Here is a 19,338-nt window from a genome sequence, read left to right as displayed (position 1 = left end):
GTTATGCAGCCCATTTCTTTGACTTAGAACTCATCATGTAGCGAAGGTAAGATTCTAAGCAACCATTTAAGTGCAACTTATAACAAGCAATAAAAAACCTAGCTCGACGTGCAACTAAAACTAGAAAATAATTAATCTGGCCTCGACGTGCCAGAAACAAGAAGTAATCAATCTAACCTTGATGTGCAACTTGAAATAGGGAATAAATAATCTGACCTCGACATGCAAACAGAAATACGAAATAATAAATTTGGCCTCGATGTAGATGTGCAGTTAGAAACTAGCAATAGTCAGTGCCTGCTTTAAGAAGTATTTGATGCTTTGATGCTCTGTGTGTATTAAAAAATGAGTACCCTCAAGGCAGAAATTCTACCTAGTAATAGCATGACAATAGGTAAAAGCTTTATTTTGTACACATAGTAAGATCTGAACTTAGGCCAAACTGCTGAAGTAGAAAAAGCTATCAGGTGTCCTTTTTGTTGAGGGACTACTCAACTCCTGCCTTGCTCGAATCAGCTTCAACCTTGGTGTGTTTAGAAAAATCCGACAATGCTAGGACTGTTGTTATAGTCATGGCTATTTTTGAGTGTTTGGAAAGCTTCCACAGCTTTAGTGGGCCAACGAAAACAATTCTTCTTCGGTGGTAGGTTTGGCCATCCTCCCCGGCTACGAGGGAAAGGGAGTAGCTTGCCCCACGGCCAGCATGGCCGATGGGGTGACAAACTGCCAGCCATGGAGGTCCCCCCCAAGTCACTAAGAGCTCGAAGCTTAGTCGCCAGCCACTAGGAACTCCGACGAAGGTGAGGTGGGGGAAGATGATTACCGTAACTAATTCAGAGGTTTAAGGGCTTACCAAGGAGGTGTCTAGGACTTGGTTTGCATGAGTCTGCTCCGACATCGGCAGCACGAGAGGAGAGGCAAAGAGAGATGGTAGGGTGGTGGTGGTAATAGATGACGGGCAGTGGTAGCGTGCACGAAAAAAGAAGGAAACGAAAGAGAAGATAGGGGGCAAGTCTCGAACGGAGGCGCTTGTTGCAGGGGGGTCATTTTTTTAAAAATCTGGGTATGATAGAAGTTCTGATGGATATGCATAGAAGTCTGTCTATAAGGTTGCAGCTTCAAATACACCAAATCTTCGATTGCAAACTCCTTTTCCAACAGATAAGCCTCTACTAACTCAATAGCTAATGGTACTGCAAATGTCAAAGCTAATTGTGAAGGGGTGTATGCAAAAAGTGCTTGAAATGGGGTGCTTTCTAAGCTGCTCTGGTAATTGATATTATACCACCATTCAGCTAGTGATAGTTATGCAGCCAATTTCTTCGACTTAGAACTCATCATGCAGCGAAGATAAGATTCTAAGCAACAATTTACCCACACATAGTTCGGTGCCCTGTATAAATGTTGTCATGCTTCCAAGTTACTCAAGTGGAGCCTATGGTGGCTACATGAATGATATTGGTGATGCATGTCCCTATTGCACAAATGTTAGTGATGATGACAATAATGTTTTTGGCTTCAATATGTAGTCAGTTGTAGTGAATAATCAGTCTACCAATGTGGTGCAGTCAAAAACACACAGTAATGAATTTATTTTAGATGTGCAACTTATAACGAGCGATGATCAACCTAGCTCGACGTGCAACTAAAAAATAGAACTTAATCAATATGGCATCGACATGCTAGAAACAAGAAGTAATTAATCTAGCCCCAATGTGCAGCCGGATGTAGGGAATAAACAATCTGATCTCGACATGCAACCAGAAATAGAAAATAATAAATTAGGCCTCGATATAAATGTGTAGTCGGTAATAAGCAATCGTCATCGTTTGTTTTAAGAAGTATTTGATGCTTTGATGCTCGGTGTGTTTTACAAAATGAGTACCCTCAAGGCCGGATTTCTACCTAGTAATAGCATGACAATAGCTAAAAGCTTTCTTTTATACACAGTAAAATTTGAACTTCGGCCTGAGTACCAAATTAAAAATAGCTGTTTAGTGTCCTTGTTGAAGGACTACTCCAACTCCCACCCTACTCGAATCAGCCTCAAGCTGGATGTGTATAGAAAAATCTGATAATGCAAGGATTTGGGCTATAGCTCGAGCGTGCAGTGGAGCAATTTACCCGCACATAGTTCGGTGCCCTCTATCAATGTTGCCATGCTTCCAAGTTACTCAAGTTGAGCCTATTGTGGCTACATGAATGATATTGGTGATGCATGTCCCTATTGTGCAAACGTTAGTGATTACGACAATAATCTTTCTGGCCTCAATATGTAGTCAAATTCAGGGAATAATCAATCTACCATTGTAGTGCAGTCAGAAACACACAGTAATGAATCTATTTTTTATGTGCAACTTATAACAATCGATAATCAACCTAACTCTACGTGCAACTAAAAAATAAAATTAAGTAATCTAGCCTCGACATGCGAGAAATAAGAAATAATCAATCTAGACCTAATGTGAAGCTAGAAATAGAAATCTGACCTCGACATGCAACCAAAAATAGAAAATAATCAATCTAGCCTCGATGTAGATGTGCAGTCGGAAACAAGCAATAGTCAGTGTGTGTTTTAAGAAGTATTTGATGCTTTGATGCTCGGTGTGTATTACAAAAGGAGTACCCTCAAGGCCCGATTTCTAACTAGTAATAGGTTGACAATAGTGACCGGCGGCCATTGAGGTCCCCCACCCCCTTCAATTAGAGCTTGAAGACCACATAAATCTGCTTCTCACTTCACCGGACCTCTCAGACCGGACGATTAGAAGAGAATTTGCTAGCTGTCAGGAACTCCGATGAATGCGAGGTAGGGAAAGATGATTGTTGTAATTAATTGTACAGATAAGCTTCCACTAACTTAATAGGTGATGGAACTACGAATGACAAAGCTAACTGTGGAGGGGTGTATCGATAAAGTGCTTGAAAATGGTGGTATTTAAGCTACTGTTGTAATTGATATAATACCACCATTCAGCTTGCGATAGTCATGCAACCCATTTCTTCGACTTAGAACTCGTCATGCAACAAAGGTAAGATTCTAAGCAACCATTTACCCGCGCATAGTCCCGTGCCCTCTATCAATGTTGCCATGCTTCCAAGTTACTCAAACGGAGCCTTTGGTGGCTACATGAATGATGCTAGTGATGCATGTCACTGTTATGCAAACATCAGTGATGACGACTATAATCTTTCTGGCCTCAATATTTAGTCAGATACAGGGAATAATCAATCTACTATTGGGTACAATCAGAAACACATAGTAATTAATCTATTTTTTATGTGTAACTTATAACAAGTGATAAGAAACTTTTTGGCCTCAATATGTAGTCAGATACAGGGAATAATCAATCTACTATTGGGTGTAGTCAGAAACACACGTAATGAATCTATTTTTAATGGACAACTTATAACAAGTGATAATCAACCTCGCTCGACGTGCAACTAGAAATAGAAAATAATCAATTTGGCCTTGACGTGCCAGAAACAAGAAGTAATCAAAAACTTACCCATAATGTGTAGTTGGAAATAGGGAATAAACAATCTGAACTTGATATGCAACTAGAAATAGAAAATATGTAGTCAGATGAAGGGAATAATCAATCTACCGTTGGGGTGCACTCTGAAACACACAGTAATGAATCTATTTTTTATGTGCAACTTATAACAAGCGATAATAAAACTAGCTCCACGTGCAACTAGAACTAGAAAATAATCAATCTGGCCTTGACATGCCAGAAAAAAGAAGTAATCAATCTAGCCTTGATGTGCAGCCGAAAATAGGGAATTAACAATTTGACATTAATATGAAACTAGACATAGAAAATAATCAATCTAGCGTCGATGTAGATGTGCAGTTAGAAACAAACAATAGTCTGTGTCTACTTTAAAAAGTATTTGATACTTTGATGCTTGGTGTGTATTACAATATGAGTACCCTCATGGTAGGATTTCTATGACAATAGCTAAAAGCTCTCTTTCATACACATAGAAAGATTTGAACTTGGGCCCTAGTGCCCGACTGTAAAAAGCTATCAGGTGTCCTTCTTGTTGAAGGACTACTACAACTCCCACCCTGCTCGAATCAGCTTCAAGCTCGAAGTATTTAGAAAAATGCAGCAATGCTAGGACTTAATCAAGGTTATTTTTGATTGTTTGGAAAGCTTCCTCGGTTTTAGTGGGCCAACAAAAATAATTCTTCTTCGACGGCGGGGGCGGGGGCATAGCCCTAGTGTACAGTGGAGCAGGTTCGCCATCCTCCCCACCTACGAGGGAGCGAAAGTAGCTCACCCCGCAGCCAGGGTGGCCTACGGGGCGACAAGGTGCACTCCATGGCCGGCGGCCGTTGAGGTCCCCCTCTCACTAAGAAATTGAAGACCACATAAATCTACTTCTCCCCTCACTGAAGCACTCAGACCGGACGATTAGACGAGAAGTCGCCAGCTACCTTGAACTCCGAGGAAGGCGAGGTAGGGGAAGATGATTACCGTAATTAATTGAGAGGTTTAGGGGCTTACCAAGGAGGTGTCTAGAACTTGGGTTTGCATGAGTCTTCTCTAGCGTCGGTAGCACGAGAGGAGAGGCTTAGAGAGAAGGTGGGGTGGAGGAGAAATAGATTAGGCGTGTATGAAAAAAGAAGGAAAAGAAAGAGAGGACCAGGGGGCAAGTCTGGGACGCAGGCACTTGGAACGTGGTGGGGGGATTTTTTTTTATAATTTGGGTGTTATATAAGTTCTGTCGGATCTGCATAGATGTCTGTCTATAAGGTTGCAGCTTCAAATACACTGAATCACTGATTGCATACTCCTTTTTCTACAGATAAGCCTCCACTAACTCAATAGCTGATGGTACTGCGAATGTCGAAGCTAATTGTGGAAGGGTTTATCCAAAAAGTGCTTGGAAAGGGGTGGTATTTAAGCTAGTCTAGTAATTGATAGTATACCACCATTCAGCTTGTGATAGTTATGCAGCCAATTTCTTCGACTTAGAACTCATCATGCAGCGAAGGTAAGATTCTAAGCAACCATTTACCCGCACATAGTTCGGTGCCCTGTATAAATGTTGTCATGCTTCCAAGTTACTCAAGTGGAGCCTATGGTGGCTACATGAATGATATTGGTGATGCATGTCCCTATTGTGCAAACGTTAGTGATGACGATAATAATCTGTTTCGCTTCAATATGTAGTCAGATGTAGTGAATAATCAGTCTACCAATGTGGTGGAGTCAAAAACACACAGTAATGAATTTATTTTAGATGTGCAACTTATAACGAGCGATAATCAACCTAGCTCGACATGCCAAAAACAAGAAGTAATCAATCTAGCCCCAATGTGCAGCCGAATGTAGGGAATAAACAATCTAATCTCGACATGCATCCAGAAATAGAAAATAATAAATCTGGCCTCGATATAGATGTGTAGTCCGTAATAAGCAATAGTTAGTGTTTGTTTTAAGAAGTATTTGATGCTTTGATGCTCGGTGTGTTTTACAAAATGAGTACCCTCAAGGCTGGATTTCTACCTAGTAATAGCATGACAATAGCTAAAAGCTTTCTTTTATACACATAGTAAAATTTGAACTTGGGCCCGAGTACCAAACTAAAAATAGCTGTTACGTGTCCTTGTTGAAGGACTACTCCAACTCCCACCCTACTCGAATCAGCTTCAAGCTGGATGTGTATAGAAAAATTTGAAAATGCAAGGATTGGGGCTATAACTCGAGCGTGCAGTGGAGCAATTTACCCGCACATAGTTCGGTCCTCTCTATCAATGTTGCCATTCTTCCAAGTTACTCAAGTGGAGCCGATTGTGGCTACATGAATGATATTGGTGATGCATGTTCCTATTGTGCAAACGTTAGTGATTACGACAATAATCTTTCTGGTCTCAATATGTAGTTAGATTCACGGAATAATCAATCTACCATTGTGGTGCAGTCAGAAACACACAGTAATGAATCTATTTTTTATCTGCAACTTATAACAATCGATAATCAACCTAACTCGACGTGCAACTAAAAAATAAAATTAAGTAATCTAGCCTCGACATGCCAGAAATAAGAAATAATCAGTCTAGCCCTAATGTGCAGCTAGAAATAGAAATCTGACCTCGACATGCAACCAAAAATAGAAAATAATCAATCTAGCCTCGATGTAGATGTGTAGTCGGAAACAAGCAATAGTCGTGTTTGTTCCGTGTTTTGTTTTAAGATAATCAATCTTGACATACTAGAAACAAGAAGGAATCAATGTAGCCCTAATGTGTAGTTGGAAATAGGGAATAAAAAATCTGACCTTGACATGTAACTAGAAATATAAAATATGTAGTCAGATGCAGGGAATAATCAATCTACTATTGGGGTGCAGTTAAAAATGGGGTGATATTTAAGCTGCTGTGGTATTTGATATTATACCACTATTTAGCTAGTGATAGTCGTGTAGCCCATTTCTTCGACATAGAACTCGTCATGCAGCGAAGGTAAGATTCTAAGAATCTTTTTGGCCTCAATATGTAGTCAGGGAATAATCAATCTACTATTGGGTGCAGTCAGAAACACACAGTAATAAATCTATTTTTAATGTGCAACTTATAACAAGTGATAATCAACCACGCTCGACGTGCAACTAGAAATAGAAAATAATCAATCTGGTCTTGACATACCAAAAACAAGAAGTAATCAATCTAGCCCTAATGTGTAGTTGGAAATAGGGAATAAACAATCTAAACTTGACATGCAACTAGAAATAGAAAATATGTTGTCAGATGCAGGGACTAATTAATCTACCGTTGGGGTGCAATCAGAAACACATAGTAATGAATCTATTTTTTATGTGCAACTTATAACAAGCGATAATCAACCTAGCTCGACGTGCAACTAGAACTAGAAAATAATCAATCTAGCCTTGACATGCCAGAAAAAAGAAGTAATCAATCTAGCCTTGATGTGCAGCCGAAAATAGGGAATTAATAATTTGACATTAATATGAAACTAGAAATAGAAAATAATCAATCTGGCGTCGATGTAGATGTGCAGTTAGAAACAAGCAATAGTATGTGTCTACTTTAAAAAGTATTTGATGCTTTGTTGCTTGGTGTGTATTACAATATGAGCAGCCAGGGTGGCCTACGGGGCGACAAGGTGCACTCCATGGTCGGCGGCCGTTGAGGTCCCCCTCTCACTAAGAAATTGAAGACCACATAAATCTACTTCTCCCCTCACCGAAGCACTCAGACCGGACAATTGGACGAGAAGTCGACAGCTACCATGAACTCCGATGAAGGCGAGGTAGTGGAAGATGATTACCGTAAGTAATTGAGAGGTTTATGGGCTTACCAAGGAGGTGTCTAGGACTTGGGTTTGCATGCGTCGGCAGCACGAGAGGAGAGGCTTAGAGAGAAGGTGGGGTGGAGGAGAAATAGATTAGGCGTGTATGAAAAAAGAAGGAAAAGAAAGAGAGGACCAGGGGGCAAGTCTAGGATGCATGCGCTTGGCACGTGGTGGGGGGATTTTTTTTTTATAATTTGGGTGTTATATAAGTTCTGTCGGATCTGCATAGAAGTCTGTCTATAAGGTTGCAGCTTCAAATACACTGAATCACTGATTGCATACTCCTTTTTCTACAGATAAACCTCCACTAACTCAATAGCTGATGGTACTGCGAATGTCGAAGCTAATTGTGGAAGGGTTTATCCAAAAAGTGCTTGAAAAGGGGTGGTATTTAAGCTAGTCTGGTAATTGATATTATACCATCATTCAGCTAGTGATAGTTATGCAGCCCATTTCTTTGACTTAGAACTCATCATGCAGTGAAGGTAAGATTCTAAGCAACCATTTAAGTGCAACTTATAACAAGCGATAAAAAACCTAGCTCGACGTGCAACTAAAACTAGAAAATAATCAATCTGGCCTCGACGTGCCAGAAACAAGATGTAATCAATCTAGCCTTGATTTGCAGTTAGAAATAGGGAATAAATAACCTGACCTCGACATGCAAACAGAAATACGAAATAATAAATTTGGCCTCGATGTAGGTGTGCAGTTAGAAACTAGCAATAGTCAGTGCTTGCTTTAAGAATTTGATGCTTTGATGCTCTGTGTGTATTAAAAAATGAGTACCCTCAAGGCAGAAATTCTACCTAGTAATAGCATGACAATAGGTAAAAGCTTTATTTTGTACACATAGTAAGATCTGAAATTAGGCCCAACTGCTGAACTAGAAAAAGCTATCAGGTGTCCTTCTTGTTGAAGGACTACTCAACTCCTGCCTTGCTCGAATCAGCTTCAACCTTGGTGTGTTTAGAAAAATCCCACAATGCTAGCACCGTTGTTATAGTCATGGCTATTTATGAGTGTTTGGAAAGCTTCCTCAGCTTTAGTGGGCCAACAAAAACAATTCTTCTTCGGTGGTAGGTTTGGCCATCCTCCCCGGCTACGAGGAAAACGGAGTAGCTTGCCCCACGGCCAGTGTGGCCGATGGTGTGACAAACTGCCAGCCATGGAGGTCCCCCCCCAAGTCAATAAGAGCGCGAAGCTTACATAAATCCGTTTCTCCCCTCACCAGAGCTATTAGACCGGACGGTTAGACGAGAAGTCGCCAGCCACCAGGAACTCCGACGAAGGTGAGGTGGGGGAAGATGATTACCGTAACTAATTCAGAGGTTTATGGGCTTTCCAAAGAGGTGTCTAGGACTTGGGTTTGCATGAGTCTGCTCCGGCATCGGCAGCACGAGAGGAGAGGCAAAGAGAGATGGTAGGGTAGTGGTGGAAATAGATGACGGGAAGTGGTAGCGTATACGAAAAAAGAAGGAAAAGAAAGAGAGGATGGGAGCAAGTCTCAGACGGAGGCGCTTGGTTCGGGGGGGTCATTTTTTTAAAAATCTGGGTATGATAGAAGTTATGATGGATATGCATAGAAGTCTGTCTATAAGGTTACAGCTTCAAATACACCAAATCTCCGATTGCAAACTCCTTTTCCTACATATAAGCCTCCACTAACTCTATAGCTAATGGTACTGCAAATGTCAAAGCTAATTGTGAAGTGGTGTAGCCAAAAAGTGCTTGAAAAGGGGTGCTATTTAAGCTGCTCTGGTAATTGATATTATACTGCCATTCAGCTAGTGATAGTTATGCAGCCAATTTCTTCGACTTAGAACTCATCATGCAGCGAAGATAAGATTCTAAACAACCATTTACCCGAACATAGTTCGGTGCCCTCTATAAATGTTGTCATGCTTCCAAGTTACTCAAGTGGAGCCTATGGTGGCTACATGAATGATATTGGTGATGCATGTCCCTATTGTGCAAACGTTAGTGATGACGACAATAATTTTTTGGCTTCAATATGTAGTCAGATGTAGTGAATAATCAGTCTACCAATGTGGTGCAGTCAAAAACACACAGTAATGAATTTATTTTAGATGTGCAACTTATAACGAGCGATAATCAACCTAGCTCGACGTGCAATTAAAAAATAGAAATTAATCAATATGGCATCGACATGCCAAAAATAAGAAGTAATCAATCTAGCCCCAATGTGCAGCCGGATGTAGGGAATAAACAATCTGATCTCGACATGCAACCAGAAATAGAAAATAATAAATCTGGCCTCGATATAGATGTGTAGTCGGTAATAAGCAATAGTCAGTGTTTGTTTTAAGAAGTATTTGATGCTTTGATGCTCGGTGTGTTTTACAAAATGAGTACCCTCAAGGCCGGATTTCTACCTAGTAATAGCATGACAATAGCTAAAAGCTTTCTTTTATACACATAATAAAATTTAAACTTGGGCCTGAGTACCAAACTAAAAATAGCTGTTAGGTGTCCTTGTTGAAGGACTACTCCAACTCCCACCCTACTCGAATCAGCTTCAAGCTGGATGTGTATAGAAAAATCTGATAATGCAAGGATTGGGGTTATAGCTCGAGCGTGCAGTGGAGCAATTTACCTGCATATAGTTCGGTGCCCTCTATCAATGTTGCCATGCTTCCAAGTTACTCAAGTGGAGCCTATTGTAGCTACATGAATGATATTGGTGATGCATGTCCCTATTGTGCAAACGTTAGTGATTACGACAATAATCTTTCTGGCCTCAATATGTAGTCAGATTCAGGGAATAATAAATCTACCATTGTGGTGCAGTCAGAAACACACAGTAATGAATCTATTTTTTATGTGCAACTTCTAACAATCGATAATCAACACGATGTGCAACTAAAAAATAAAATTAAGTAATCTGGCCTCGACAAGCCAGAAATAAGAAATAATCAATCTAGCACTAATGTGCAGCTAGAAATAGAAATTTGACCTCGACATGCAACCAAAAATAGAAAATAATCAATCTAGCCTCGATGTAGATGTGCAGTCGGAAACAAGCAATAGTCAGTGTTTGTTTTAAGAAGTATTTTATGCTTTGATGCTCGGTTTGTATTACAAAATGAGTACCCTCAAGGCCCGATTTCTCACTAGTAATAGCTTGACAATAGTGACCGTCGGCCATTGAGCTCCCCCCACCCCCTTCACTTAGAGCTTGAAGACCACATAAATCTACTTCTCCCCTCACCGGAGCTCGAGACCCGGACGATTAGAAGAGAATTTGCTAGCTGTCAGGAACTCCGATGAAGGCGAGGTAGGGAAAGATGATTGTTGTAATTAATTGTACAGATAAGCTTCCACTAACTTAATAGGTGATGGAACTACAAATGACAAAGCTAACTATGGAGGGGTGTATCGATAAAGTGCTTGAAAAGGGTGGTATTTAAGCTACTGTTGTAATTGTTATAATACCACCATTCAGCTAGTGATAGTCATGAAGCCCATTTCTTCGACTTAGAACTCGTCATGCAACAAAGGTAAGATTCTAAGCAACCATTTACCCGCACATAGTTCGGTGCCCTCTGTCAATGTTGCCATGCTTCCAAGTTACTCAAACGGAGCCTTTGGTGGCTACATGAATGATGCTAGTGATGCATGTCACTGTTATGCAAACATCAGTGATGACGACAATAATCTTTCTGGCCTCAATATGTAGTCAGATACAGGGAATAATCAATCTACTGTTGGGTGCAGTCAGAAACACACAGTAATGAATCTATTTTTTATGTGTAACTTATAACAAGTGATAATCAACCTAGCTCCACGTAAAACTAGAAATAGAAACTAATCAATCTGGTATTGACATACCAGAAACACGAAGTAATTAATGTCGCCCTAATGTGTAGTGATAGTCGTGCAGCCCATTTCTTCGAGATAAGGTGGGGTGGAGGAGAAATAGATTAGGCGTGTATGAAAAAAGAAGGAGAGGACAAAGGGGGCAAGTCTGGGACGCAGGCGCTTGGCACGTGGTGGGGGGATTTTTTTTATAATTTGGCTATTATATATGTTCTGTCGAGCAGTGGTAGCATGCACGAAAAAAAGAAGGAAAAGAAAGAGAGGATGGGGGGCAAGTCTCGGACGGAGGCGCTTGGTGCGGGGAGGTCATTTTTTTAAAAATCTGGGTATGATAGAAGTTCTGATGGATATGCATAGAAGTCTGTCTATAAGTTTGCAGCTTCAAATACACCAAATCTCTGATTGCAAACTCCTTTTTCTATAGATAAGCCTCCACTAACTCAATAGCTGATGGTACTGAAAATGTCGAAGCTAATTGTGGAAGGGTTTATCCAAAAATTGCTTGAAAAGGGGTGGTATTTAAGCTAGTATGGTAATTGATATTATATCACCATTCAGCTAGTAATTGTGGAAGGGCAGCCCATTTCTTTGACTTAGAACTCATCATGCAGCGAAGGTAAGATTCTAAGCAACCATTTAAGTGCAACTTATAACAAGCGATAAAAACCTAGCTCGACGTGCAACTAAAACTAGGAAATAATCAATCTGGCCTCGACGTGCCAGAAACAAGAAGTAATCAATCTAGCCTTGATGTGCAGCTAGAAATAGGGAATAAATAATCTGACCTCGACATGCAAACAGAAATACGAAATAATAAATTTGGCCTCGATGTAGGTGTGCAGTTAGAAACTAGCAATAGTCAGTGCCTGCTTTAAGAATTTGATGCTTTGATGCTCTGTGTGTATTAAAAAATGAGTACCCTCAAGGCAGAAATTCTACCTAGTAATAGCATGACAATAGGTAAAAGCTTTATTTTGTACACATAGTAAGATCTGAACTTAGGCCCAACTGCTGAACTAGAAAAAGCTATCATGTGTCCTTCTTGTTGAAGGACTACTCAACTCCTGCCTTGCTCGAATCAGCTTCAACCTTGGTGTGTTTAGAAAATTAGAAAAATCCCACAATGCTAGGATTGTTGTTATAGTCATGGCTATTTTTGAGTGTTTGGAAAGCTTCCTCAGCTTTAGTGGGCCAACGAAAACAATTCTTCTTCGGTGGTAGGTTTGGCCATCCTCCCTAGCTACGAGGGAAAGGGAGTAGCTTGCCCCACGGCCAGCGTGGCCGATGGGGTGACAAACTGCCAGCCATGGTGGCTACATGAATTTTGCCATGCTTCCAAGTTACTCAAATGGAGCCTATGGTGGCTACATGAATGATGTTGGTGATGCTTGTCCCAATTGTGCAAACATCAGTCATGACGATAATAATCTTTATGGCCTTAATATGTAATCAGATGCAGGAATAATCAATCTACTATTGTGATGCAGTCAGAAATACATAGTAATGAATCTATTTTTGATTTGCAACTTATAACAAGCGATAATCAACCTAGCTCAACGTGCAACTAGAAATAAAAAATAATCAATTTGGCCTGTACATGCCAGAAACAAGAAGTAGTCAATGTAGTAGCCCTAATGTGCAGTTGGAAATAGGGAATAAACAATCTGACCTTGACATGCAGCTAGAAATATGAAATATGTAGTCAGATGCAGGGAATAATCAATCTTGAGAAAGACAGTAATGAATCTATTTTTTATTTGCAACTTATAATAAGCGATAATCAACCTATCTCGACGTGCAACTAGAAATAGAAAATTATCAATCTGGCCTACCAAGGAAGTGTCTAGGACATGGGTTTGCCTGAGTCTTCTCGGCGTCGGCAGCCACGAAAGGAGAGGCTTAGAGAGAAGATGGGGTGGAGGAGGAAATAGATTATGTGCAGTTGTAGCATGCACGAAAAAAGAAGGAAAAGAAAGAGAGGACGGGGGGCAAGTCTGGGACGCAAGTGCTTGGCGCGTGGTGAAGGGATTTTTTTTAAATTTGGGTGTTATATAACTTCTATCGGATCTGCACAGAAGTCTGTCTATAAGGTTGCAGCTTCAAATACACTGAATCACCGATTGCATTCTCCTTCTTTTACCTACAGATAAGCCTCCACTAACTCAATAGATGATGGTACTACGAATGTCAAAGCTAACTATGGAGGGGTGCATCCAAAAATTGCTTGAAAAAGGGTGGTATTTAAGCTGCTGTGGTAATTGATATAATACCACCATTCAGCTAGTGACAGTCATGCAGCCCATTTCCTCGACTTAGAACTCGTCATGCAGCAAAGGTAAGATTCTAAGCAACCATTTACCCGCGCATAGTCTGGTGCCCTCTATCAATGTTGCCATGCTTCCAAGTTATTCAAACGGAGCCTTTGGTGGCTACACGAATGATGCTAGGGATGCATGTCACTATTGTGCAAACATCAGTGATGACGACAATAATCTTTCTGGCCTCAATATGTAGTCAAATGCAGAGAATAATCAATCTATCGTTGGGGTGCAGTCAATAAAACACAGTAATGAATAACAAGTGATAATCAACCTAGCTCGACATGCAACTAGAAATAGAAAATAATCAATTCGGCCTTGACATGCCAGAAACAAGAAGTAATCAATCTAGCCCTAATGTGCAGTTGGAAACAGGGAATAAACAATCTGACCTTGACATGCAACTAGAAATAGAAAATATGTAGTCAGATGCAGGGAATAATAAATCTACTGTTGGGGTGCAGTCAGAAACACACAGTAATGAATCTATTTTTATGTGCAACTTATAATAAGCGATAATCAATCTAGCTCGACATGCAACTAGAAATAGAAAATAAGAGCTTTGACATGCCAGAAAAAATCATCTAGCCTTGATGTGCAGCTGGAAATAGGGAATTAACAATGTGACCTCAATATGTAACTAGAAATAGAAAATAATCAATCTGGCCTCGATAAAGATGTGCAATTAGAAACAAGCAATAGTTCGTGTCTGCTTTAAAAAGTATTTGATGCTTTGATGCTTGGTGTGTATTACAATATGAATACCCTCAAGGTAGGATTTCTACCTAGTAATAGCATGACAATAGCTAAAAGCTCTCTTTCATACCCATAGTAAGATCTGAACTTCGGCCCCAATGCCCGACTTAAAGAAAGCTATCAAGTGTCCTTCTTGTTGAAGGACTACTCCAACTCCCACCCTGCTCGAGTCAGCTTCAAGCTCGAAGTGTTTAGAAAAATCTGGCAAGGCAAGGACCGGTGTTATAGTCATGGATATTTTTGAGTGTTTTGAAAGCTTCCTTGACTTTAGTGGGCCAATGAAAACAATTCTTCTTCGACGGCGAGCGCGGGGGCATAGCCCTAGTGTGCAGTGCAGCAGTTTCGCCATCCTCCCCACCTCTGAGGGAGCGAAAGTAGCTCGCCCCGCGCCCAGGGTGGCCTATGGGGTGACATGGTGCAGTCCATAACCGACGGCCATTGAGGTCCCCCCACCCCTCACTTAGAAATTGAAGACCACATAAATCTACTTCTCCCCTCACCGGAGCACTCAGACCAGACGATTAGATGAGAATCACTAGCTGTCATGAACTTCGATGAAGGTCAGGTAGGGGAAGATGATTACCGTAATTAATTGAGGGGTTTAGGGGTTTACCAAGGAGGTGTCTAGGACTTGGGTTTGCATGAGTCGGCCCTGGCGTCGACAGCACGAGAGCAGAGGGAGAAAGAGATATGCTAGCATGCACGAAAGAAGAAGGAAAAGAAAGAGAGGACAGGGCACAGGTCTAGAACGCACACGCTTGGCGCGTGCAGGGGATTTTGTTTTTAAAATCTCGGTGTTATAGAACTTTTGTCGGATCAACATAGAAGACTGTCTATAAGGTTGCAGTTTCAAATACGCACAATCACCGACTGCATACTCCTTCTTTTACTGCAGATAAGCGTCCACTAACTCAATAGATGATGGTACTTCAAATGCCAAAGCTAATTGTGGAGGGGTGTAACCGTAAAGTGCTAGAAAAGGGATGGTATTTAAGTTGCTGTGGTAATTGGCATTATACCAATGATAGTCATGCAGCCCATTTCTTTGGCTTAGAACTCATCATGCGCCAAGGGTAAGGTTCTAACCAACTATTTACCCGCGCATAGTCCGATGCCCTCTATCAATGTTGCCATGTTTCCAAGTTACTCAAATGGCTTGTGATGCTTGTCCCTATTGTGCAAACATCAATCATGACAATAATAATCTTTATGGCCTTAATATGCAATCAGATGCAGGGAATAATCAATCTACTATTGTGCTGCAGTCAGAAACACACAGTAATGAATTAATTTTTGATGTGCAACTTATAACAAGAGAATTAACCTAACTCAACGTGCAACTAGAAATAGAAAATAATCAATCTGGCCTGGACATGCCAAAAACAAGAAGTAATCAATCTAGCCCTGATGTGCAGCTAGAAACAGGGAATTAAACAATCGACCGCGACATGCAACTAGAAATACAAAATAATCAATCTGGCATCAATGTAGGTGTGCAATCGGAAACAAGCAATAATCATTGTCTACTTAAGAAGTATTTGATGCTTTGATGCTCGGTTTGTATGACAAAATGAGTACCCTCAAAGCAAGATTTCTGGCCTTAATATGCAGTCAGATGTAGGGAATAATCAATCTACCATTGTGGTGCAGTCAGAAACACACAATAATAAATCTCTTCTTGACGTGCAACCTATAACAATCAATAATCAACCTAGCTCAACGTGCAACCATAAATAGAAAATAATCGGTCTGCCCTCGAGATGCCAGAAACAAGAAGTAATCAATCTAGCTGGGATATGTAGCCGAAAATAGAAATTAAACAATCTGACATCTACTTGCAACTAGAAATAGAAAAGAATCTATCTAGCCTCGATGTAGATATATAGTCAGAAATTAAGCAATCGTACCGCCTACTTTAAGAAGTATTTGATGCTCGGTGTGTATTACAAAATGAGTACCCTCAAGGCAGGATTCTTACCTAATAATAGCATGACAATAGCTAAAAGCTCTCTTTTATACACATAGTAAGATCTGAACTTGGGCCCTAGTGCCCGACTGAAAAAAGCTTTCACGTATACTTCTTGTTGAAGGACTATTCAACTCCCACCTTGCTCGAATCTGCTTCAAGCTTGAAGTGTTTAGAAAAATCCGACAAGGCTAGGACTGAGGTTAGAGTCATGGCTTTTTTTTAGTGTTTGAAAACCTTCCTCAGTTTTAGTGGGGCAACGAAAACAATTTTTCTTCGGTGGCGGGGGCGGAGGCGGGGGTGAGGGCATAGCAAGCCCCTGGTGGAGCAGTTTGGACATCCTTCCCGCCTACGAGGGAGCGGGAGTAGCTCGCCCCGTGGCAAAGGTAGCCGATTGGGCGACAAAGTGCACTCCATGGCCGGCGGCCATGGAGGTCCCCCCCCAAATTCACTAAGAGCTCGAAGCTTACATAAATCCACTTCTCCCATCACCAGAGCTCTCAGATCGAACGGCTAGATGAGAAGTCGCTAGCCACTAGGAACTTCGATGAAGGTGAGGTAGGGGAAGATGATTACTATAATTAATTGAGAGGTTTAGGGGCTTACCAAGGAGGTGTCTAGGACATGGGTTGCATGAGTCTGCTCCGGCGTTGGCAGCACGAGAGGAAAGGCAGAGAGAGATGGTGGGGTGGAAGAGGAAATAGATGAGAGGCAGTGGTAGCGAGCACGAAAAAAGAAGGAAAAGAGAGAGAGGACGGGGGCAAGTCTGGGACGCAGGCGCTTGGCGCGTGGGGGCAAATTTTTTTTTTTAAATCTCGATGTTATAAAAGTTTTGTCGGATATGCATAGAAGTCTATATATAAGGTTGCCGCTTCAAATACACCTACTAACCGAATGCATACTCCTTCTGTTCCTGCAGGTAAGCCTCCACTAACTCAATAGGTGATGGTACTACGAATGTCAAAGCTAATTATGGAGGGGTGTATCCATAAAGTGCTTAAAAAGGGTCGTATTTAAGCTGTTGTGGTAATTGATATTATACCACTATTGAGCTAGTGATAGTCATGCAGCCCATTTCTTCGACTTAGAACTTGTCATGTAGCGAAGGGAAGATTCTAAGCAACCATTTACCTGCGCAAAGTCTAGTGCCCTCTATCAATTTTGCCAAGCTTCCAAGTTACTCAAATGGAGCCTATGGTGGCTACCTGAATGATGCTGGTGATGCATGTCCCTATTGTGCAAACATTAGTGATGACGACAATAATCTTTCTGGCCTCAATATGTAGTCAGATGCAGGGAATAATCAATCTACCATTGTGGTGTAGTCAAAAACACATAGTAATGAATCTATTTTAGATGTGCAACTTATAACAAGCGATAATCAACCTAGCTCGACGTGCAACTAGAAATAGAAAATAATCAATCTGGCATCGATATGCCAAAAACACGAAATAATCAATCTAGCCCTAATGTGCTGCCAAAAATAGGGAATAAACAACCTGACCTCGACATGCAACTACAAATAGAAAATAATCAATCTGGCCTTGATGTAGATGTGCAGTCGGAACAAGCAATAGTTAGTGTCTGCTTTAATAAGTATTTGATGCTTTGATGCTCAGTGAGTATTACAAAATGGGTACCCTCATGGCAGGATTTCTACCAACTAATACAACTAATAGCATGACAATAGTTAAAAACTCTCTTTCATACACATAGTAATATATGAACTTGGGCCCCGGTGCCTGACTAAAAAAAGCTATCATGTGTCCTTGTTGAAGGACTACTCGAACTCCCACCCTGCTCGAATCAGCTTCAAGCTCGAAGTGTTTAGAAAAATCCAGCAAGGCTAGGACTGGGATATAGTCATGGCTATTTTTGAGTGCTTGGAAAGCTTCCTCGGCTTTAGTGGGCCATTAAAAACAATTCTTTTTCGGCGGCGGGGGCGGGGGCGGGGGCGTAGCTCCAGCCCGACGGGGCGACAAGGTGCACTCCATGGCCGGCAGCCATGGAGGACCCCCTTTTTACTAAGAGCTCGAAGCCCACATAAATCCACTTCTCCCCTCACCAGAGCTATCGGACCGGACGGTTAGATGAGAGTTCGCCAGCCGCTAGGAACAACGATGAAGGCGAGGTGGGGGAAGATGATTACCGTAATTAATTGAGAGGTTTAGAGGCTTACCGAGGTATCTAGGACTTGGGTTTGCATGAGTCTTCTCCGGCATCGGCAGCACGAGTGCAGAGGAAGAGAGAGATGGTGGGGTGGAGGAGGAGATAGATGAGGGGTAGCGTGCACGAATGAAGAAGAAAAAGAAAGAGAGGACGGGGAGCAGGCCTGGGACGTAGCCGCTTGGCGCGTGGGGGTGGGGATGGGGGTTTAAAATTTGGGTGTTATAGAAGTTTTATCGGATCTGCATAGAAGTCTGTCTATAAGGTTGCAGCTTCAAATACACCGAATCACGATTGCATACTCCTTCTTTTCCTACAGATAAGCCTCCACTAACTCAATAGGTGATGGTACTGCGAATGTCAAAGCTAATTGTGGAGGGGTGTATCCATTAAGTACTTGAAAAGGGGTGGTATTTAAGTTGCTGTGGTAATTGATATTATACCACCATTCAGCTAGTGATAGTCATGCAACCCATTTCTTTGACTTAGAACTTGTCATGCAGCGAAGGTAAGTTTCTAAGCAACCATTTACCCGTGCATAGTCCGGTGCCCTCTATCAATCTTGCCATGCTTCCAAGTTACTCAAATGGAACCTTTGGTGGCTACATGAATGACGCTGGTGATGCATGTCACTATTGTGCAAACATTATAAATCTACCATTGTGGTGCAGTCAGAAACATATAGTAATGTATCTATTCTTTATGTGCAACCAATAACAAGCGATAATCAACGTAGCTTGACGTGCAACCAGAAATAGAAAATAATCAATCTGGCATCGACATGCAACTAGAAATAGAAAATAATCACTAAGAGCTCCGATGAAGGTGAGGTGGGGGAAGATGATTACCGTAATTAATTGAGTGGTTTAGGGGCTTACCAAGGAGGTGTCTATGACTTGGGTTTGCATGAGTCGGCTTCGGTGTCGGCAGCACGAGAGGAGAGGGAGAGAGATGGTGGGGGGCA

The sequence above is a fragment of the Typha latifolia genome, chromosome 12 (genome assembly GCF_019914945.1).
Source record: "Typha latifolia isolate L0001 chromosome 12, TyphaL0001v2, whole genome shotgun sequence".
Lineage (NCBI taxonomy): Eukaryota > Viridiplantae > Streptophyta > Magnoliopsida > Poales > Typhaceae > Typha > Typha latifolia.
This window is presented reverse-complemented; position numbering follows the sequence as displayed.